The sequence below is a fragment of the Lolium perenne genome, chromosome 4, assembly GCF_019359855.2.
Source record: "Lolium perenne isolate Kyuss_39 chromosome 4, Kyuss_2.0, whole genome shotgun sequence".
In the NCBI taxonomy this organism is placed as follows: domain Eukaryota; kingdom Viridiplantae; phylum Streptophyta; class Magnoliopsida; order Poales; family Poaceae; genus Lolium; species Lolium perenne.
This window is the reverse complement of record NC_067247.2, coordinates 112,128,804-112,152,492: the sequence shown is the minus strand read 5'-3', so window position 1 is coordinate 112,152,492 and position 23,689 is coordinate 112,128,804. Positions and strand designations below refer to the sequence as shown.

Sequence of the window (23,689 nt, the reverse complement as noted above, 5' to 3'; positions counted from 1 at the left end):
CACGGTTCATTAACACAAGAATTATGGATAATCCCCTCTCCACAATTTCTTTCAATAAAATGCACAATCCCATATTCTTGAAACTGCCTTGCGAATTATGGTGCATGTGAGTTGCAACTTTCTCTCAAACAGAGAAAATAGAGCACTCGAGATTAACTAAAACAGATCAAGATTAACTAAAATAGAGCACTCGAGGGTGACTTGGTTCATGCACTAGCGATTAACTAAAATCTGAGCAAGATTAACTAAATCAGAGCAAGATTAAGTAAATCAGAGCAAGATTAAGGTCTACAAACCAGGAATAGTGGCAGACGAGGACGTGGTTCCTCATGGACAGTTGAACGACGGCGAGGTAGTTGTCTTCTTCGTGGTTGGGGTCCTCCGGAGTGTACTCGAGATCCAATCCTACAAATTTGTTCTCTTCTTCTTCCGCATACCACTGCGCGTACATCTTCAGGTACTTGCTCATCGTCTCCTCCTCGTTTGTGTAGACAACATCGATCTCCTTGCCGCCATGGACGGTGAAGGTCCTGATCTGAGTAAAGGCCTGCATGGCTGACGGCGGAGGAGGCAGAAGCGGTTGCGGAACAGAGGAAGAGGAAGAAGAAGCAGCGTCCATGGCGCGGAGGAGGCAGAAGCGGCGGAGGAGGCAGAAGCGGCGAGGCAGAAGCGTCTTGGCACGGAGGAGGGTTTTTCGTCTAGTGGGAGTGGAACCGGCAAGAAGCGGAGTGGAACCGTCAAGAAGCGGAGAGGCGGAGGAGGGAATTTCTGATTTATTATAATTAGTAAAAACAGAGAATGAGGGTTCCATTTTACCTGCTGGCCCCTAATCCACATAAAATTACCGGAAATGGCCCAACCCAGTGGTATCTACTGCTAGATGGCCCCACACGTCAGTGGGTGCCATTTTGCCCCACCCACCCCAAAATGTCCTATACCAAAAGCAACTTTCTCCCCTGTCTCACTCTCTCTCACCCAACCCAGCCGCCACTGCTGCCTCTTCCTCTCCCAACTCCGTCGGCCGAAGCTCCGTCAAGCAGCTCCGTCAAGCTCCGTCGGCCGAAGCTCCACTGCCTCCGTCGGCCGAAGCTCGGGTTAATTTGGGGGATGAGCGGGGGATTTTCTAGGGTTTGCCGTACTTAATCTCGGGGGATTTTAATTGGGGTTTTTTTGTCCGAGCGGCGATTTTCCTAGGGTTTGATCGATTCAAAGTAGATTCTAGTGCTAGAGTAGATTTTCCTGGTTTAGATTGATTCAAAACATGTGCTAGTGCTGCTAGTGCGAATGTCAATCTGAACCTAAACATCCCAACTTAGTTTTAATTAATGTGTAATTAATAGTTTCATAGTTCTCAAATTGTTCACTGCTTGTTATTAGGTCGACACCATGGACCCCTATGACTATGAAGTTGCCATTTTGGTCCCATCCAAGAAGGCCGTTGAGACCATCGACATCAGCTCATCCTCCGAAGGTGAGGATGGTGCTCTAGATAGGGTTCACGTCAAGCAAGAGAAAGCTGATGATGATGCAGCAATGGATTGTGCAGCTGAGCATGAGGAAGTTGCTCCTCCTCCTCCTGCTGATGTCCATCTGACTCGTCGAGGTAAAATATATATATAGTAGTTATAGATGCAGGATATAGGTCAAATGCTTAATTAGTCTCGGTTTGGCATAATAGCTAGTCAATTTGTAGCATTCAAGGAATACTTCAGTTTCTATAAATACTGTTGGTTTGATATACTTCAATTTTAGGAAAACTTTAAACTAGGCCTTATTCCCTGGTTTCCTTATATATGTAGGTCCCAGGATAGAGGCAGGCGAGGAATGGGATGACTTTTGCATGTATCCCAACCTAGTGGAAATGAATCCTACACAAGTTGATACCCTGAGATATCTTGTTGACAAAAAGCGCCCCGCAATTCCTTTTTTATGTGTGCACTATAAAGAGTGCAAGTACCGTGGAAGGCTGTTCCAGAATGGTAAATATAATTACTCCATCTCGATCAAGGATGTTTTTGCATCTTTATATGTTGACAATTACTTCATCTGAACGAAGTTTTGCATCTTATAATCTGCAGTACTTCAACCGGAAGTTTACCAAGAAGTACATCTCGACGAATATGCAGCTTCCAGATAATGACTTTCTTGTCTCTTACAGTGAGAGACATGGTGTGAAAGTGAGGATTTTCCAGGGCAAAGGGAAGTTTGACGGTGCAGTGATCACAACAAAGCTGAGTGCTTTGTGGTGCGGAAGAGCAAGATGAAGGCAAATGATATCTTTGTGTTTTGGTTCCGCATTCGCGCCCGGGGCGGTCTCAAGTTGTATGTCAGGAAGCTCGAGAAATGAGCTAGCTGGCTGAACCTCTCTAATTAAGCTAGTAGTACTATATATATGTGTGTATGAGCTCAAGTAATATGAGCGTTGAACCTCTTAATAATCGATCTGGTACTATCTAATGGCATGTTGGTCTGTAATGTGCTCAAGTAAATGAGCGTTGAACCTCCTCGGTAGTATCTGGAATTAACGTGTCCTTTTGGTACTATGTTATTGAGCTCAAGGCTGGCACTATATATGTGTAATATAATGTGCTTTTGGTGGTCTTTATATGCTGGAGTATATATAGATATATATATAGCTTGCTAGCCGTAATTAATTATTAGTCATATATTAGCCTATTGCTTAGCTAATGCTCCTGTACAAATTAACTGTTGTCCTAAATCAGTATCCCCTCTGATAGATTATGTAACAAGATCATATCCATAACTTAAAAAAAATAGAAGTTGCCTTAGTTCCACTATGTAAAAGATAAAGGATGGTAAGCTGACAAGATCTCTCTAATAGCTCCACTGGTTAACTGGCACGTTGACATATCTAGAGGTGCTGGGTTCGAGTCCCAGCCCTCACTCTTTTTGATTTTTTTTTGGCGCCCAGGAGAAGCCCAAATATCCCTTCCGAATCCAACTCCCTCCGATAACCTAGCAGAAATTCGAATCTCCGACGACGAGCGGCAGCGGCGGCGGCGGCGGCGGTGGCGGCGGTGGCGGCCCCGTCCCTCTCTGACGACGAGCCCCGTCCCTCTCCGACGACGAGCCCCGGCCCTCTCCGACGACGAGCCCCTCCGCATCTCCCGGTCTGCACCCCTCTCATCTCTCCCCTCTCGATCTGTTCTTCTTCGTCAGTTCACAATATCGAATCTCTGTGATCCAATATGTGATGTTACTAGGACTAAAGTACCGAGTCCGAGGTGACGGCGGTGGTGGGTGTGCCGGCGCTGCGTCCGAGCAAGGGATCTGCTGTCCATCTGCCTCGCCAACGACGAGCCCCTCGCCCTCTCCAGGACGAGCCCCTCGCCCTCTCCAGGACGAGCCCCTCCGCATCTCCCGGTCTGCACCCCTCTCATCTCTCCCCTCTCGATATGTTCTTCTTCATCAGTTCACAAAATCGAATTGAACTGCTGTGCATTGCTTGAAATTGGAACTGATGTGCAGTTAGGTGTGTGCTAATTGCATCATTTTGTTCTTCCGCAGATGGACAGACGCTGGATTACAACAAGAATTAGAAGGCTTTCCCCTGAACACACAAAGGGAGTGGCAGAGTTTATGCAGTTTGTTCGCTTGAATGCTGCCAATGATGATCAGGTGATGTGCCCATGTCGTAGCTGTCTCAACCGGTGCACAAAACCTCTAGATGTAGTAGAGTCTCATTTGCTTCTTTTTGGGATGGCAAGCACTTATGACCGATGGGTCTTCCATGGAGAACCATTACATCCTGTACCTGAAGCTGGACATGGAGGACAAGGAGGTGCACCTGAAGCCGGACATGGACATGGAGGTGAACCTGAGGCTGGACATGGAGGTGAACCTGAGGCTGGACATGGAGGTGATGCAGGGGCACACCATGTTGGTGGAGGTGATGCAGAGGCACACTATTATGGTTTGCAAGAGGAAGATGGTTACGAAGATGATAGAATTCCTGATCTGCTTGCTGATTTGTACAAGTCAGAACCGCAAGGTGCTGGAAAGGACACTATATTTGCTGAGTTGATAGAGGAAGCCAAGCGCGCAGCCAGCGATGGGGGTACAATGTCAAGGTTTTCACTCACAGTCAAGTTACTTCAGGCCAAGTCGTACTACCGGATTAGCAATGTTGCATTCAACGCGATACTCCTGATTTTGGCCTTGCAATACCCTAATAGCTCAATACCAAAGTCATACGAGGAGGCACTTAGCATAGTCGGCAGGTTGGGACTTGGTTATGAGAGTATCCATGTGTGCCCGAATAACTGTGTATTGTTCCGGAAGGATTATGCCAAGGAGAATAATTGCCCCAAGTGCAAAGCCTCCAGATGGAAAGATGCTGATGGTAGGAGAAAGATCCCAGAGAAGGTGCTAAGGCACTTCCCATTGATTCCAAGGCTGCAAAGAATGTTTCTTTCAAAGGAGCAATCAAAGGAAGTACAGTGGCACAAAGCGAAGCGGCAAGACGTGGAGAATGATCTCGGTCATCCGGCGGACGGGGATGCATGGAAGGATTTTGACAATATTCATAAAGACTTTGCCGCTGATGCCGGGAACATAAGGCTTGGACTTGCCACGGATGGTTTTAATCCCTACGGGAATATGAGCAACTCCTACGACATGTGGCTGTATTCGTGGTGCCATACAACCTTCCGCCCACGGCATGTATGGCTCACTCCAACTTCATGCTTGCATTGCTAATCCCTGGTCCATCCTCTCCAGGAAAAGATTTTGATGTCTTCATGGAGCCTTTGATGGAAGAGCTGCAGGAGCTCTGGAAAGGTGTAAAATCGTATGATGCCAATAGTCCAGACAAGTTTGATCTCCGTGCTGCAATCTTATGGTGTATTCATGATTATCCGGCACTGCACACATTGTCAGGGAGGGCCACAGCTGGTTACCAGGCATGTGTGCGTTGTGACAAAGAGAATTGCTCCAAGAAATTAAGGAACAAAATCTGCTTTATTGGGCACCGCCGTTGGCTACCTCGGCACCATCCTTGGAGAAATAGCAAAGAATTCGATGGTGCTTCTGAAAGCCGTGAGAAGCCACCGGAATTCACTCCAGAAGAGCTGAAGCAACAGCTTGATAGGGTTAGAGATGTGATACCAGGCAAGCTTCAGAAGAAAAGGAAACGTGAGGACGGTCAGTGTTGGAGCCGTAGATCATGTTTGTGGGACTTGCCATACTGGGAAGATCTAAAGCTGAGGCATAATCTCGATGTAATGCACATCGAGAAAAACATCTGTGACAATTTGCTTGGTACTTTCATGAACATACAAGGCAAGACCAAAGACACTGTGAATTCAAGGCTTGATTTGGAAGACATGGGCATAAGACGTGACTTGCATTTGCAGCCTGTTTCAGCTGACTCTTTTGAGATGCCACAGGCGTGGTATACAATGAGTAAACAAGAAAAAATTGCTTTTTGTGAATTCATAAAAAGCTGTGAGGTTTCCGGATGGGTACGCGTCTAACATATCCAAGTGTGTTGCTTTGTGATAAGTGCAAGCTTCAAGGGCTGAAGACCCATGACTGTCATATATTGCTTCAAAGGATCTTACCGGCTGGCCTTCGAGGAACAATCCATGAAGACATATATGAAGCGGTTCTTGAGCTTGGAAATTTCTTGAGAGAGCTGTGCCGCAAAACACCGAAGAGAGACGTTCCGGACAGACTTGAAAAGGAAATCGTAGTTATTCTTTGCAAACTTGAGAAGATCTTCCCCCATCTTTCTTCGACGTGATGGTGCATTTGGCCATCCATTTACCAAAAGAGGCAAGGCTTAGAGGCCCAAAGGTGCATTACGGTTGGATGTACCCGATCGAAAGAAGGTTGCTAACATTGAAGCGTTATGTCGGAACAATGCCAGGCGGAGGGATCGATTGCCGAAGCATATATTGTTGATGAGTGCCTGACATTTTGCTCGAGATACTTCGACGATGTTGAAACAAGATTCAACCGTCCAAGCAGAAATCCGGAGCGGGATGATTCACATATTGGTGATGTGTCTGTTTTCAAACACGGTGTGAAATTTATTGGAGCCTCTCAATATGTGTTTGCTGGTGAGGACTATGACAACATGGTGTGGTATGTACTCCGAAGTTGCCCTGAGGTTGATCCATACATCGAGTACGTTTCTCTTCATCCCCTTATATAGATAGGTTATTGCAGCCTCTCCAAATAATAATTAGGATCTATTTTCTGTTGCCATTCCAGCCTATGCAAACAAGAGTTGAACCAACAAGGTGGTCAGATCAATGTTGATAGATGGCTTGCCAAGAACTTTGCTAGATGGTTTCAGACTCATGTGAGATCTTTAGCTGGTTTATTTCTGAAGATTGGAAAAGTTCATGATATAATTTTGTTGTGTGTGTTACTCACCCCCTGGTTGATTTTTTGCAGATTGGAAAAATGCGAAATGATGTCTGTCCTGATCTCTATGCTTTGGCGTGCAAACCAGATTTTAGAGTGAGACTATATTCGGCATGTGTTGTTGACAGTGTTCGGTACCATCTTGTTGACCGCGAGAAGAACAGGAAGACACAAAATAGTGGAATCGTTTACGAGGAGATCATGATGGCAACAGCATTGACTTCTTTGGTCAGCTCAAATCCATCATCAGATTGCAATACAACTCCAGCGGTGGCGTCCATCGGTCAGTTGTCCTCTTCCGGTGTGACTGGTTTGACCTTGGTGGTAGGAAACCCGGGCTCGACGATGATGGACACTTCAAGAGTGTTAACACAGAAAAGTTTTGGTACAAGACTGATCCTTTCCTTCTGACATCACAAGCAACCAAGGTCTTTTATGTGCTAGACACCAAGTTGAAAGGAAAATGGCAAGTTGTGCAGAAATTTCACCATAGACATCTATGGAGTGTAAAAGAAAATGAACAGGGACCCGGTGTTGCTGTACTATCATATCAAGATGAAGATTCCAGTCAAGTTCCTGTGCAAGAAAAAGAAGGCACTGCACGGAGTAGGACGAGAAGTGACCAGGAACGTGTGCTACTTGAAAAAGTCATTGTGGACAAACTGAAGAAACATAGCAAAGAGGTTGTGCCCGAAGAAATCGAGGAGGTTGATCAGACAATGTACCAATATTGCAGCGATGAGGATGATGATGATGATGATGGAGGAAATAGGACTAGGAAGCGTCAAGTTTCCGAAGAAGATGAGTAGCAGTTTGAATCTGTAGTTTGTGTAATGGATGAATAGCATGCCAGCTTGTGTAATGGATGAATCTGTAGTTTGTGTAATGGATGAATAGCATGCCAGTTTGTGTAATGGATGAATCTGTAGTTTATGTTGAACATGCCAGCTTTGTTTTTCCCAGAATTTATGTTGAATATGTCAGCTATTTGTTCCCAGAATTTGTGCCCAATTTTTTGGGGACTCCATGCCCAATTTTTAGGGGAATCCATGCCCAATTTTTTCAATACATGGCTGACGCCGGCGACCATATATGGGCGGCGCCGCCGTGCATGGCTGACGCCGGCGACCATATATGGGCGGCGCCGCCGTGCAAAAGTAGCTACTACACATTTTCAACAGAACTCATTTTCAACAGAACACATGTTCAACTGAACAGAATTGCACACATACATAGACATGGTTCAAATTCAGGAACTAAACATTGTGGCACGAAAAGACAAATGGTTGTAATTACAACAAAATAACTCTAGCATATACTCTTGCTTCTTCTCCTCCTCGACCAACGAGATCACTGAATTCACCCTAATTTCAGTTCCTACACATCACCCAGGTACAACAGATGACAAAAGCTACAGATAGCACCCAAACCATGAAGCCTCCCATTTTCTTTGGTTCAGGGTTGCTCTGTTTCCTTGCAGCAAGCAGAAACTTTTCTTCCTGGAGCCTCTCAATTTCTTCATCTCGATCCCAAACAGCATCACGCAGATCACGAACTAACTCTATGTGACGTGAATCCAGCGGATCATCAATCCACTTAAACACTTTACACCCTATTCCACCAGCAATCTGACAGATGAAGAACAAAAGAGGATAAGTAAGCCATAGTAGAAAAGAAACTTCAGAAGACGGCGGGCTCCAGGAAATTTAGAATGGGGGCGGGGGGCGTGCTCGAAGACTAACCGAGCGAATTTTGCAGTTCCGTTATCTTCTCCCAGGATTCGGATCACTCCAAGAAATCCATTGCGGCATCTTCTCGCCACAGTCACATACGTCGGCGGGCTCATAATCGAATGGCCGCTGCCGATACGGGATGGGCGTGCCCGGCCGCCGGCGGCGACGCGACGACGCTCCTGACCTAGAAGAACTGCCCGAGCAGGCTGGGAACTGCGCCGCCATGCAACAGATGCACCTGGTCGAAGGGATTTTGGTCGGAGGAGGAACGCTAGCTAGATGCACCTGGTCGGAGGGATTTTGGTCGAGGTGGAGGAATTTTGAAGACAACTGATTAGTCTATCATGTCTATATACATGGACAACCATACTTTTGTCAACAACACTATTGTAGCAAAGCGGTAGGGAGTGGTAGTGCGGCAGCGCCAGGTCGAGGGTTCGAGTCCCCGCAAGCGCAATTTTTGCCAGTTATTTCCATCGGGAGCCACTCCAACCCCGGATGGGCCGTTGGGCCAGCAATTCAACCCCCGGATGGGCCGTCGGGCCAGCAATTCAACCCCCGGATGGGCCGTCGGGGGGTAGGCCAGCAGCCAGCAGCCTAGTAGAGGACAGCCCAAAAGAGGAGGATATCACCAGCAGCCCATTAAAATGGTGGACGGCACAGAGAAAAAAAATAACAAGACGCCTTTGTCCCACAAGTATCAGTTGGTCCTACATGTCAGTTAGTTCAAGCCAGTTGCTTCCAGTGACACGTGTGAGGCGCGTGGGACCCAAAAAGGGACACATAGGCAAAATGGATGACATGGCAGCCAAACACATACCATTGTATTGAGCCAAATGCCAATGACGCTATTGATTTGTCGCAATCGGCATTGGAAAAACGTCGTAGGCCACTTAATTTTTCTAATGACGTTTTGACCTAAATTGCCAATGACGTTTTTGCCCAATAACGTCACGATTTTCTAGGGTTTTGCCCCCCCCCCCCCCCCCCGGAGTGACCAAGGACGGTCAAAGCTAGGAACATCATAAAGCTATGACATTTTGATTTCCAGTCATAAAAAAACGTCATATTATGGCAGATTTCTTGTAGTGAGACTTCCTCCTATAAGTTGAGAGGATTTCCGATTGATCCTACTTCTTCGACTTCAATGCCTTCAGGTTTAAGGAGCTCTTTGACTAGATCTATGTTCGTTTTGATCTTCCCTAGATTTCTTGTCAACTTCTTAGGCTTCATGTTCCATACTTCATCTTCCTGCTTTTTCCTGAGTGGGCATGGTAGCTCTTCTAGTTTATACACCTTCTCTTCAACCTGATTGCCTGTTGAAATTTTCTTAGAAGATTTGTTACTAGAAGAAGGTTCATAATGTTCCCAATTATTATGGAGTTGTAGATGTCCATCATAGTTCTTAACAATATGAATGATATCTTTAGGCCGAAGTTTGTTATTACCAAGTAATTCAACAACCTTTCTAGACTGCATAAATTTGTTAATAGATTCTAACTCTATTAGAGACTTTGCATTAGGTTCTTCACTATCTTTTGAAATCTCATCTTTGTGTATGGTTTCTAATAAGTCCCAAGCCTTATTGACTCCATTCTCTGTAAACGATCCATCAGTAAGTAAATCTAATAAATCTCTATTTTCCACATTAACTCCTGCATAAAAAGTATGTATGATTAACCAAGGTGGAAAATCATGATAAAGGAAAATTTCTAAGAATCTCCCTGAATCTTGAGTAGCTTTCATACAAGCTCTCCTGCGGTAAACTTTTAAAGTTTGTAAATCATCCGCCTTGCTCCAAGAGACCTAGTTTCTGGAAATGTCTGAAGGAATTTAGTAGACAATGTTTTCCATTCAGAGGAATTTAAAATAGGATAATCATTATACCAAGTTCGAGCTTTATTGGTAAGAGTTTATCCAAAATGTTTAAACTTAACCTCATATTTTGTAAAGTTGTTTAAATCAAAAGTTGCACAAACAACTTCAAAATATTCAATATATCCATACGGATCTTCAGTGTCGTCTCCTGCAAACATCTTAGATTGCAGTAAATCTAATAGCATGGGGTTTATTTCATACCCTTTCAGATTGACGAGTATGTCCGATTTAATAAAAGCGTCCATTGGAGGTCCAGAGCTCTTTACAGCTTGGAGTTGTATCTCACGTTGGTAGTTCTCCATGGTTTTTCACCAGTAACTGAAAAACAACTAAGTAGAACAATAAGTAAAGTAGCAACTAAAAGCAAAGCCAAAAGCGCTGAGCTCTCCGGCAACGGCGCCATAAAATAGCTTGGTAACTGCAAGAGCACTGATCAGATGTAGCTAGTTTTGAAATAAGAGTATCGAACCACGTGGAGCTACTAGTAGTAATCTTAATGCCCTTGTTGCTATTTATCTAGAATCACTTAAATCTGTCTCAAATCTCAAGCGGGGTTTTTAATCTAAATGGGTTTTATAGGGTGATTTTGTAGATTAAATAACAAAAATTAAAGAATGAGAGTACAACTAAAGATTACGTTTGAACTGCAATAATACTAAAAATGTTCTCGAGGGTTGTTGGTTCCACCTCTAGTATTAACTAAAAACACAAACTAGATAATTCATATCTTAGCCCTTGTTGTATGTGGGAAAGACTCGAAGTTGGAATATGTATCTCATAACATACCCCTGGATAACCACTGCAATGACCTTCGGCTAGCCACCTATTGATCCATCGCAATTAAGGGATTGCCCCGTGGACATTCGTTAAGCGTTGCGTGTCTATTCTTAACCCCTTCTTCCGTACAATAATGCACCGCACACGGTATGTCACTTCCCGCCGTATACACTATCGTACTTCCGAGGTAGTTCCCTCCTTTGACCCTTAGGCAAATGTTACATGGTAGACTTCATGCAACAACACAAGGGAAAACTAACATACAATCAAAGTGCAAAGCTATAAATTATATTTATTCATATCATAATACTACTAGGGTTTCCCCGTATCCCCAAAGAACAGGTTGGACTACTCATACATGGAGACAATCAAGAACATCATCATAATCTTGCGAATGGAATAGGAATAATGGTGTGAATTCAAGTACAAACCCACAATGGTAATAGATATTACAATCTAATGAGATGGAGGAAATGAAGATGATGATTTTGTTATGGATGATGATGAAGGTGATGATGCCTTGTGCGCCAATGATCCGGATAGCAAGTTGGATGAGGCCCCTTCTTGATCTTCCTTCAGATCGCTTCTGGGATGGTGTTCTGGTGTTTCTGGTCGTGTACGTGGTTGGATCTCAGATCCGTCTGTGGGGGGTGAAACTATTTGACGAGGCGGTGCTTCTGGCAGGTGATACAGGCGGACGGTACGGGCAGGACATGCTCGTACCAATGCCTGTTAAAGTTACTGAAAGTTATCCTTACATTGTACTTTTGCCTTGGTTCATAATTAAGTGCTATAATGATTTTTATCACGTCAAAATGCCAGAAAATGACAGTTTTCATTGATATTTCATCATCGACTTATTATTTCAAGATCTTGTGTAGACAAGGATAAAAAGGGCGCGATAGCGCGGTGAAATACAAAAATCCTACTACTACTCAACGATAACTTAATGAATTAAAGATATAAAAACATGCTAAAAATGCACTCATCACCTATAAAAACTAATTGAGTAATTGAAGTAAGATTTTGATGAATTTATCTAATCAGAGATATTCAATAGTATATATGATGGTAACGTAATGAAGAGCTTCAGATCCACAAAAAAGAGCTACCTCCACCTCCTACTTCACCGTAGATCGGTTCCTCCTCCTCCGTCCGGCCTCGCCGGTGTCAGGAGGGGTGGGGAACCCGATCTATGAGAGGAGGTTTTTGTAAAAGTAGAGCTTTTCTAAAAGATTAGGTTATGGTTTTAGGTATTCGTCTTCTTTTGGTTCTCAAATCATTGAAGATGGCATCGTCTACAATAATGGATCTTCTGCCCACTCTTCGACGACGAGATCTTCCTCTCGGTGTCAATGGTGGTGTTGGAAGATTAAAATTTTCTAGGTATGTTTCTTTGGACATTGCTTCGCCATATCGATCTAGGATATTTTCTCTTGGTTGCCGCGAGGATGTTTGTCCTTGCAATTTTTGCCCCGACTGCTACGTCCTCGACAATGGTGATTCTTACTCTCGGGTTCCCGACGACGTCGACCAAGCTGTTCGGTTGCTTTTCCTTGACATACTGGTGTTGGTACTCTTGCCGATGGTGATTGACCACTTCAATGGCTGCGCACATGCACGTAGCCTTGGCATTACGGCTCAAAATTAAAATTATGAGAGAACCTTCGTTGGTATTTTCAGGCCGGTGGTTTGGTTTCTATCTTCGGCTGCCCCCAGAGAAGTACAAGATTGTGTCATGGAAGAAAAAAGAGTTTGAAGACATGAAAGATTTGTTGGTTTCTTTGATACTTTATTTTGTGTTAGCTGATGTCTTATTACCATGTTCTATTTGTTACTATAAATATATGTGGTCTTGATCGTCAAGAAAAGAGAGCTTCAGATCCACAATATTGTTTTCGACCATTTCTGTGCAAGGAAATGATGGTACTACATTAAATTATTGATACATATAATATTTATTTTGAACGCTGATCACCATCACTATCTGCAATTTAGCGATACATATCACTTACTTCGCAAATGTTGATGTGCAAATTATTTGACGTTTGGTGCATAGTTGAGGGTTAATTTTGCTTTGTATTGTGCTGTTTCATATTTTTTCCGCTCTTGTTTCTATGCTATCGATTTATTTATGGATCTTAATTATACGAAAGAATGGATGATATTTTCTATGTTGCCATCTGTTTAGCCTACTGATTTATCATTTCCCACCCTCCAATTGCATCCTAGATTCGCCTCTGACCATGGTATTTTACTCGGTTAGCAAATACTTGAAGAAGAGCAAGCCAATGAATAATAAGAACGGGACGCTGCTTGAGCTTGCTCCTACACTTTCTCAACCGAAAAGATCGTTGACCTAAGGAAAGGTGAAAGCAAAATTTTGACACCAACATAGGCGCCTATGTGATTGTGCGGACGTACCATGTTCTAGGTGTATGCATCGGGCGCAACCGACCTAATGGTGCAGGGCAAGACAACCCCAAGAAACTGAACTATTCCATCCATCATTTTTGATAAGTTTGTTCTGTGGTGCAATGCAATGCGGTGATATCGTACAATCATCGATGGCCTCCCCAGACATGCTTGCCAATATGCACAACCCACAGACCTTAACCCTCTTTGATATCTCGTTTCACCACTGTTCTATGTGCCTCGCGTGACACGTTTAAGCCAAAGGTGTCATCGCTCGTCCTCCGTGCCGACACCCTAGACACCCGCCACACTCTTCTGCCTCGCCAACCACCTTTGTGTGTGCCACGGTACCCAAACATGTCGTAGTTGGATCCTCCACCTCCGGTGGCGGAGGCCAATAACCAGGTCTGGTACACCTCGTCAACCCGGTCACCGGCGAGGAGCGTGCTCTCAATGACATTACCGCCATTCCCTGCCACTTCACTAAAATTGGCGGCACAAGCTTCATTACTTGGAAGCTGGAAGACCTAGAGACAAAATGCCACATGCCTTTGATCTCGCCAGCGGAATTACGATTTATTTGGTCGAGCTTCGTAGCATCCTTAACTCTGGGATACGGTTATGTTACATGATCAAAGCAGTGCACCTGCCCCTGTTCATGATCTAAACTAGTCTGCACAATGTGAAACGGGCAGATTACCCTCCTTTAGCATTTGAGCTGCAACATGGAAAAACTGATTAGTGCAGCTCGATCCGTTATCTTCTGGAAGATTGCTTCGCTGTGCCCCCCTCCCAAGCTCCTTGGTTCTGAAAAGTCGGAGCTGCTTTAACTTTTGGTATAAATATGTGGAGTTGGTTTCGTGGAACAGAAAAATACGGAACGGCTATAATTTACATCCAACTGCCACCGATGACCAAAACATTACGCACGTCCAGTCTTTCTCAATTTGACTTCATCACAACGCGATTCACGTCTGCCGCCATCGAATCGAGGTCGCCGGTGAACGAATTGACGTACCTTCCACCGGAGTCGAACTTGTCCGATCCGTTCTCGCCGCCGCGCAAATCAAGTTGTAGCTCGTTGCCGCCGCCGCCACTATGTCCCACGCCGCCTCATCCAGGAAGAAGCTGAAGCGGACGGAGGTGGACTGCGATTTCCTAAACGCTACTGCTAGGCGCTGACCGAGGAGAACCAGTGGCTATAGAAGGAGGTGCAGGAGCTTCCCATGCTCAAGCTCGTCTCACATAACTATTGCAGCCGATATCAATCGTTCTTGATTTCTTCATTCTTGGAAAGACAATTATTAGATAGAGAACTACTAATGTGTCAAGTGCAGTAGAACAACAGCAACGGCTTGAGCTAGTGGGACGTAAATAGACAGCCGCTTCATGTTTTTCTTTTCTGCGGAACCAACTTTACGTATTTATACTAAAATTTGGAGCAGCTCCGACTTTTTAGAACGGTGGAGCTAAGAGAAGGACACCGGAGCGCTCCTCCTCATTCTGAGTGTGATCTGCTTTCTCATGGTCAAAATTTGTTCAGAACATTGAACGGACATTTGAGGAGTTGGGTGTTGTTTGGAAGCTGGAACTGAGCTGATTGACGCAGCTGGCTGGATTCATCGTCATCGCTGCCTCTCCGTGCTGGTGCCGGCCGTTGCAAATTCGAACACTTTGGGCTCGCGTGCTTGCTCTCTCTGACGAAGTGGTCATGCCAGCTTTAGTTTTTCTTCTGCAAAAAGTCTACTGCTACTATGTCTGCAAGTACCATGTCTTTTTGCCTTTGCATTGTCCCTCCATTTTCTTATTGTCCTTACACCCGTTATACTTAATAATTGGTGTCACGTTGCCCTTGATTGCACACATATCTGGCCTTAATTGCACATACACATATATGTGTCTGACCTGAACCTTGTGAGATCAACCGAGAGACATCATCAGCAAAGCTCCATGGGCACTTGTGTGAGCAGATGCTACCCCTGCTCTTCTCCCCCTTCCACCGCCGGCGACGAATCCTTGTCCCTGTCCGGAGGCGGGTCTCCAACTCTGAACCGTCACCAAACCGCCAAACACGCGGTCGCCGTGCACCCACTCCCGCTCGCTTCTGATTCTCCCGCGCCCACCACCACCTCTACATCAACCAGCTCCTCATCGCTGTGGGCCGCAAGCTCCTCCATCTCCATGGCCACCACCTCCTCCTCAACAACTGCTACTTGTTCGTCGTCGTCGTCGTCACGGCCCTTCTCGGCCGAGCTCCTCAAAGTCCGCACTTGCAGGGACATGGACATGGAGGTCGTGGTGCTCGACCCCCACAAGAAGAAGAAGCTCTCCTGGCACGCCTCTGCCACTCCACGCCAATCATTGTCGGCAAGAACGCCTCCGGCGCTGTCCGTCGTCAAGTCTCCTAGGAAGAAGAAGCCTAGCACCAGCAGCAACAGCAACGGCCGACGTATCCGTACGACAACTCCGACGACGACGGCGGCAAGGCGCGTGCGACCGTTGCCTCCTCGTCCGCCGCCGGCAAAAGCAAGGGGCGGGGCAGGAGGCTCGGCGTCCTGCAGGAAGATTCGGCTTTCATCATCTTTGTCTTCGTACAGATCCGCGGATTCAGGCGGGCGGAGGAAAAGCGCCGGGGCGATGGTGGCCGGCACCGGTATTGGTGGTGGTGGTGGAGAATTGGTAGATGACCTCAGCAATCCCCTCATATCCATGGACTGCTTCATCTTCCTCTGATCCCATTCTATCTCTGAACGGTGCGTTGTGGCATGTATCTACTGTAATCGTGTCTGTAGTCTGTACCTTCTTCTCTTTTCCGTTTGATTGATGATTTGGTGTGTATTTTACATATACACTAGCAGACAGGTTTGTTTTGTTGTAGCCTGCATGCGTGCGGTCGTTTCTGTTCCTCTTTGATGAAGGGGCGAAAAGCTCCTATGCGACACAGTTGAGTGGAATTGTCTCCGGAGCGTCGTCATTCACAATAATAGCTCAGGTGCGACGTATTTGAGAACCACAATAGCCCTGGCACAACAATCGGTTAAAACCTTTAGCTGGCTGTTAATTTAGGGCGAGATTAGGCTAGGGTAGAGCGAGATTAGGCTAGGGCAGGAGGTTATGTGCGCCGAGAGGTGGGGCCTAGTCAATGAACCAAGTCATCTGTCCCTAGCTAGACCGTGCTCGACTCGAGCGGCGCCGCTCCTGTGCCTCTTCTCCGAGTCTCCGACGGACCCCCTTCCCCGGCAGAGGGATTTCTTCTCGGCGGCGGCGGCAGAGCTATCACTGGTGAGTTATTTCGCAACCCTACTAATGTTCCCCCTAATTTCATGGATCTGTGGCCCAACCGAATGCTCGAATCGTTTTCCGCTGATTTGAATTGTAGATTGTGGTGGAGAGGTTGAGTGAGATGGAGGGAGGAGACGGCAACCGAGACGGTAGTGCTTTAAATCGGTAATGCCCGACCACCTCATGTAGTTGAATTAGCTCTCGCCCTTGCCCCCTCCTGCAATGCTCGCTCACATGTCACCATTGACTGAAACAGGGGATGAGACAGTAGGTTCGCAATTAAAATAGATTTCTTTTCTTGTAAGGCCAGGCTTGCTGATTGTAGTGTCAGAGATATTGAAAGAGATACAACAGTGTTGTTGGATGCAGACTATTCCGAAATTGATCCACAAGAGCTACATAGCATGGATGAGAAGGCTGTACAGAATTTGGTGCAGAGAATTGGGGAGACATTTGTTTGGGGTCCACACCAGGAGGTATCATTGCTACGGTTCGATAATTGGGCGGTATGTTAGAATTGAGGATGGAGAGCAGCTGGTTGATGAAATTGATCAACAAGAAGGCTGGGCAATCAAAGAAGTAACTATTTATGTTGAGCTCCATGATTCTAAAGTTGGTTATGGGCCATCAAAGATGGCTGCACAAATGGTAGATGATCAGTGGTTTGCAGAACAACAAATTGTGCCAATGGTTACTGAGCCGACATTGCTAGGTGAAGAAATAGGGGCTAGAAAGGTTGTTGTTGGTTGGAATGTTGTAGAGTTGAATGAAAGTACAGACTTGGTCATTGCACCAATATCTGACATTACTATGGCCACAATGTTTGGAATTCCAGTTGATGACAGAGATAAGGAGAAAGATGACAATTATTTGCCTGCTGAAGGTAACACAAATGCAGCCACTGAAAATGTGGATTAAGAAGAGCTGATGAGAGAGGCTGCAGATGATGTGGATGATGCAAATGATAATGAGCTGGTGTCTTTGTATGACAAAGAGAACCCAATTATTGAAGTGGGGAAGAAATTGCCTAGCATGGATGAGTTTAGGATGTCTTTCAAGACCTATGCAGTGAAAAAAAGAGTTTGATGCCAAGACTATGTGGACTGATCGCAAGAAATTTTATGCTCGGTGCATAGGTTATGATGGTGGTGGCAATCCGTGCAAATAGTACATATCTGCTAGACGACAACCTGATGGAAGTACAGTAAGGGTAAATAAAATCCAACATCAGCATACATGTATGACCAGTTCACAGAGATTTTCAAAGATGACATCACAACTTTGGGTTACAGAGAAGATTACTCCAATTTTAGCCAAGACACCAAACACTACAACAAAGAAGCTTAAATTTAACTTGGAGAAGCAATACCTCATTGTGCTGAAATATAACAAAGTGTGGAAGGCAAAACAAAGGGCAATGAAATCATTGTATGGTGACTGGGCAAATACATTTAGGATGTTGTATAGTTTTAAAGGAGAGATGGAGAACAGGTCACCTAGAAGTGTGGTGGAGATAGATACCGGGGTAACAGAGGATTGCATGGTTTATTTCAGAAAATTCTTTATGTGTTTAAAGCCTTGCATAGATGGATTCAAAGTGGGGTGTCATCCATATTTGAGCATAGAATCCTCTTTTCTGACTAGAAAGTGGAATGGTCAGTTGGCTGCATGCAATGCTCTAGATGGACACAGCTGGATGTTTCCTATTGCAATTGGAATGTTCCAATCAGAGACAGAGGCATCGTGGACATGGTTCATGATGCAACTTAAAAGATGCATAGGGCCTGTGTCACCTTTGGCTATCCACACAGATGCATGTAAAGGGATGGATAATGCAGTGAAAATTGTTTTCCCCCATGCTGAGCAGAGGGAGTCCTTTGGACATATGTCGATGAATCTGATAAAAAATATTCAGAGGAGATGAATTTGGGCACATGTGGCTATCAGCAAAATCTTACACCACACAGACATATTCCTATCACCTTGGTAAGATCATGGCAGCATGTGCTGACAATGAGTTTGCTACATGGTTGAACACCTACCATTCTCTTTTATGCTATTGATCAGGTTTTAATACTGCTATAAAGTGTGATCATATCAACAATAACCTGGCAGAAAGTTTCAACAACAAAGTGAAGGAGTTGTGTGACGCCCCGGAACCGGTACCATGAGGATCCCAGCGAACCCGCCGAAATCCGCACGATTCGATTCAGAGACGCCCTCCGACACGACGTGCGCGACGAATCACACACGTGATGCCAGAGGAATTAACACGAGCGGTAACATTACAATAGGATTACAATAGAGCCCACAAGAAACATATATATTACAACAACGACTCCAACGAGTCAAGATACAAATATACAATACAAAGATCCAAATCATAAAGAAGATCGAATACGTCCGAGTACGGACAAGATACAAATTGGACTAAGAGTCCTGAAGATAACCAGTGGCGTCCATAACCCTGCCCAGGCCAAGCCGGAAGGGTAACCTTGCTAACGTCGTCTTCATCGAACATATCTTCATACACGCCGGTTATATCCCGTAGAAGCGACAATAAGTACGGGTTCGTACTTAACAAGACTTCAAGACGTATAAGCATTCGTCAACTTGATCGTCCTTTGTACTTGAGGCACGCAGGGGACTTAGAGGACGCAAGAGGAACGTCATAGGCAATATGGTGGGGTTAAGCGGCAGCGCGCAAGCACTAAAAACCTATAGAGACACTCTACAACATTCGGCTAATCAGAGAAGGTGAGAGAGCGCAAAAAATAACAGTTCTATACTCTGCAAACATAACACAGCCGATACTTTCCCCCTTTGCCAAGAAGTACTTACAAAGGCACTCACACGGTGGACAAGTTTTAACCATTTATTATTAGAGCTGTGCTAACTTACTACGCAAGTTATTATGATTGAAACAGCAGGTGTAAGTTGTCTATGGTCGAGTCATACAGCTCCAAGTCGTCCATAACCGCGGACGCGGGTTATCGATAAGATTGTAACCCTGCAGGGGTGCCCAAAAGTGCCCACACGCACGATCAACCCACTTACGACGGTGGATATCACGACACGCACTCTCCTTCACTACAACAATGTCCGGAAGCCACCTAACCAAGTTAACCCGTATCGAAGTCCGGGTGCTCGAAGCGGACTCGGCTATTGCGGCTGCGTGCTAGGTGGACGGTGCCCGGCGGGATGACCACTTCAGCAGTGGCACCGCATCCTACGAACGTGCAAGAAACAACGGGGTTACAAGGCACATAGCTTTCCCAAAAGTAACATCATATCATCGACCACAAAGAAACATGCTTGCACGCCGGGAGAAACAAAACAAACATCCAAACTAGTTGTAGCCCTTTGGACAAAGCTGTAGATTCGGCGGTGGTCGAGGAGACCCGGTAAGCATACCCACGTGTGGTTAGAGCGCTCGATCTCGGAGCAGATAACAAGAACTCGGGGTCCTAAGATATTTAGGAAACACAAGTGAGCCGTCATAAAACGATCGGTGACCCACCGATGCCTCCGCTAAACAAATGTCAACAACTAAAGTAACCATGATTCTTCCCAACATACAACCCGATAAGATAGCGATACTTGATCGAGATAAAACAGCACTAGCATGCACTACGACTCGCAAGGGCAGACTCAATAACCAAACAATAGCCGTAGGAGGTGGTAGTGGCAATATGGGCTGCTTGAGGTAACAAGTGGAAGGGACACGTGACAAGAACCCAACTTAAGGATAGCATGAGGGAGAAGGCAAAATAAAATAGGTGAGCGACTTCTGCAGGGGCAGAAGTATAGGGGAAATGCTTGCCTGTTAAAGCTTGCCGAGGAACAACCGGAGGACTTGGCGTATCTCACCGCACCACTTCGTGATCCTATCCGGGAAAGAAGCAAATGCTGGAACACACAACGTATGCAAGTCTGACTAGGACGGACGAAGACTCAGCATGATCCAGATGATATGCATGACATGGCAGATATGATGCGATGCACTTACTCATATTAATCGGAGTCGGAACTCCGGGCAAACAAATTAGGTTGAAGTTGCATTTCTACCGACAAATTTAAGGGTGGATTAGCATAGCAAACATGGCAGGGGTGAGCTACATCAAAGTTAAATGGAACCGGAACAACATTTATATAATATCCCACATATTCCATATGTTACATATTAGGTGGTAATGCAAACTACCACGAAATTTTATGATGCATGGTGCAACAGCAAGCATGGATGGCATATTCATGTTCTTCACATTTTTCTGATCAATTTTCATATATAACACTTTGTATTTCGAATTACGGTTTACAAGATATGAATTTCGCAAGATTTAAACATTTTCTGCAAAAACAAGATAGAAGGGGACGAACTGGACCGGACCTGGCCTTAACAGCGACGGATAGCAGGATGCCGCACGCAGGCGACGTCTACACCGGGACAGAAACGGGCCAAGGCCCAGTGGCGCCAGATCTGGAAAGAGAAGAACAAAAAGGCTAAAATAAGATGCAGCCTTCGGGTATTGAACTCAGGTCTTTGAAGGAGAGGATCAAGGGCCAAACCAGAAGGCTACGATGCTATTATTGATTGTGGAAAAGGCTCCGAGGTTATTGAAGCATATCTGTCGCGAGATCTGAACAAAATAGAAGGCAAAAAGGTGAGGTAATGCCTCGGGCAGGATTTGAACCAAAGACCTCTCGATCTGTAGCAAAGGAACAAACCACTGCGCTGCAGTACCATTGTTCATGTGGGTGAGCTGCACCAAAACTTGATCAAGACGCGAGCAGAGCTCGGGATGGAGAGGTCATGGCGGACGGGCTCAGGCGAGCACCGATCTGGAGCATCCGGACGAACCGGGCCGAGGTCGAGGGCGTCAAAGGTGCGCCTTGACTTGGGGAAGCCGGAGGTGCGCTCGGTTTGGCCGGATGAGGACGAGGGCGGCCGGAATCGACGCCGGAGTATGGCGGCCATGGTGAAGAAACGGCGGTGGTGCGGGAGCTTCAAGGCGTCGTGGGTCGATTCCTTGCAGAGGGAGGTAGAGGACGTCGAGGCGCTTCTGGTGGTGGTCTCAGATCGTCGGGGGATGGACCAGAGCAGCGGCGCCATGGCGAGGTTGGTACGGTACTGTGAGGTTTTCTTCCTCGTTTGCTCGTACAGAAAGGGAAAAAGGAAGAAGGGGAGAGGCATGGCGGCGCGTGAGGGAGGAGAGGGGAAAGGGCTAGGGTTTGGGGCGGATTAAAAGGGAGGAGGCCGATGGGAGGAGCATGTGGAGGTGGGGGTGTCGGTGGTGGTTGAAAAGGGGAGGACCAGAGCTCACGTCTCTCTCGTGCAGGAGAAGACGACAACAGAGGAAGAAAGGAGCGAAGGGGTATGGGCTGGGGTGGACGGTGGGTTGCCAGGGAAGAAAAAGGTGGGCCGAAAAGGAGAGAGGGGAGGTGGGCCGCCGGTTTAGAAGGGAGAGAGGAAGAAAATTGGGCCAAGAAGAGAGAGTGGCCCAGGGAGAGGGGTTAGATTTTATTTTTATATTTCAAAATTGTTTTCCTCTTTGATTTTGAAAACTGATTTTGATAACAACTTTGAAAAACCACACCAAAACAAGTCCAGCTTTAAAATGAAATTACAAAACTGATTTTGGAAGTTAGGGTTTGGTTAAAAGAAATAGAAGAGGAGGTTTTATTAAACCCATATGAGAGAGAAAAAAAAATAGCTAGGGTTTGTAAAAATAATTTTATTTTATTAGATAAAACATGAATGATATGATGCATGATACATGATGATGCATAAAAGAAAAAGAACAAACAAATCTATTATGGGATGCTATCCGGGGCCGTTACAAGTTGACAGACTTGCATGTGCATGACATGGTGGACCAAATAAGGATCATGATCATGCGCTTGTGGGAATTGAGAAGAAGACTTGCTGATGTTTTGGAAGGGGACAAGCTTCCAGCTGTGGTATAACAGGTGGTCAACAGGAGCAGAAAACTTTCACATCTATCTGTTGAGAGATCTTCTTTGTGGGGTGCTGAAGTTAGAGATACAAAGAGTGACAGGAGGCATGTTGTAGACACTGAGTTGCATGAGTGCACTTGCCAAGATGGCAACACACTAGAAAAACCATGTGAGCATGCCATACTTTTTTTGGCATCTAAACCCAGGTTAAATATGCACCCATATTTGCATGAGTATTACTCAGTACAAAGATTCCAATCTGCATATGCAACTCCAATTCCAGCAATGATTGAGCAATCTCAGTGGCCTGAAGTGGATATAGAATTTACATTGTGTCCCCCAATCACTACAATAAAGGCTCGGAGTCCCAAACAGAGCAGATTCAAAGCTTGGTTTGAGAAAGGTGGTTTCATTGCTACAAACATGGGTTATTGTAAAATAACACATGTCATTTGGATACTTCTTTTCAACTCCGAAGTATTTTGATACAATACAACATAGTTGAAGTTAATTTTACGAAATAAAAAAAGGCGGATTATGGGAGTGTGTGACTTGAATTATTCATTTGGCCATGCAGATAAAGAATCGGATCTGCCACATTAGAATTCACAACCAAAGGTGTCTCCGCATCCAATCAACACGTAAGTCTCCTACCCAAGAAGGATAGGCTGGTTCACTTGAGGAAAAGCCTAAAAGGGCTAAAAAAAGGTAACAAGAACATGTGCAAGTTGTGTGAGGAACTTGGGCATAGAATTGGTTCACCCAAATGTCGTTACACTCCTCAAAAGGAAAAGTATGTTTATGTTTTTCCAAATTTTTGATGTTGCTGCTTGTTTCAGTATCTAACAAGTGATCTGCTTTATTTTTTGGACCTAGCGTGCAGGAAAAGCCCCACCTCTTGTTGTTGAACAATGTTGGCCAATGGAAAAAAGCTAGAGTCAATGGCTTAAGAAAGAAGAGAACTAAGCAGATATTGTTTGGTGCTGATGTGGAGCAAACTGAATTTGTTTTGAAGCAAATAAAAATTTCTTTGCAGCAAACTGAACTTGCTCCACTATCTGAATTTGCTGTGCATGAAACTGACACTGCTTTGGAGCAAACTGAACTTGCTCCACTATCTGAATTTGCCGTGCAGGAAACTGACATTGCTTTGGAGCAAACTGAACTTGCTCCCCTCTCTAAATTTGCTATGGAGGCTTTGGAGCAAACTGATTTAGTACCAACTCAACCTATTCTGGACCTAGTTATACAAA

General features: G+C 45.3%; 1 long non-coding RNA gene across 2 annotated transcripts; it reads right to left on the bottom strand.

Annotated features, from left to right (window-relative positions):
• Nucleotides 1-20,162: 20,162 nt before the first annotated feature.
• On the bottom strand, nt 20,163-21,746 carry LOC127298416 (uncharacterized). 2 transcript variants are annotated; one of them, XR_011744410.1, is made up of 4 exons: nt 21,207-21,746; nt 21,048-21,118; nt 20,869-20,958; nt 20,163-20,387 (listed from the first exon to the last, which is right to left on the bottom strand). It is a non-coding gene; the product is annotated as an uncharacterized lncRNA (long non-coding RNA). The 2 variants fall into 2 exon arrangements; XR_011744409.1 differs by having other exon boundaries at nt 21,223-21,742.
• Nucleotides 21,747-23,689: the final 1,943 nt, after the last annotated feature.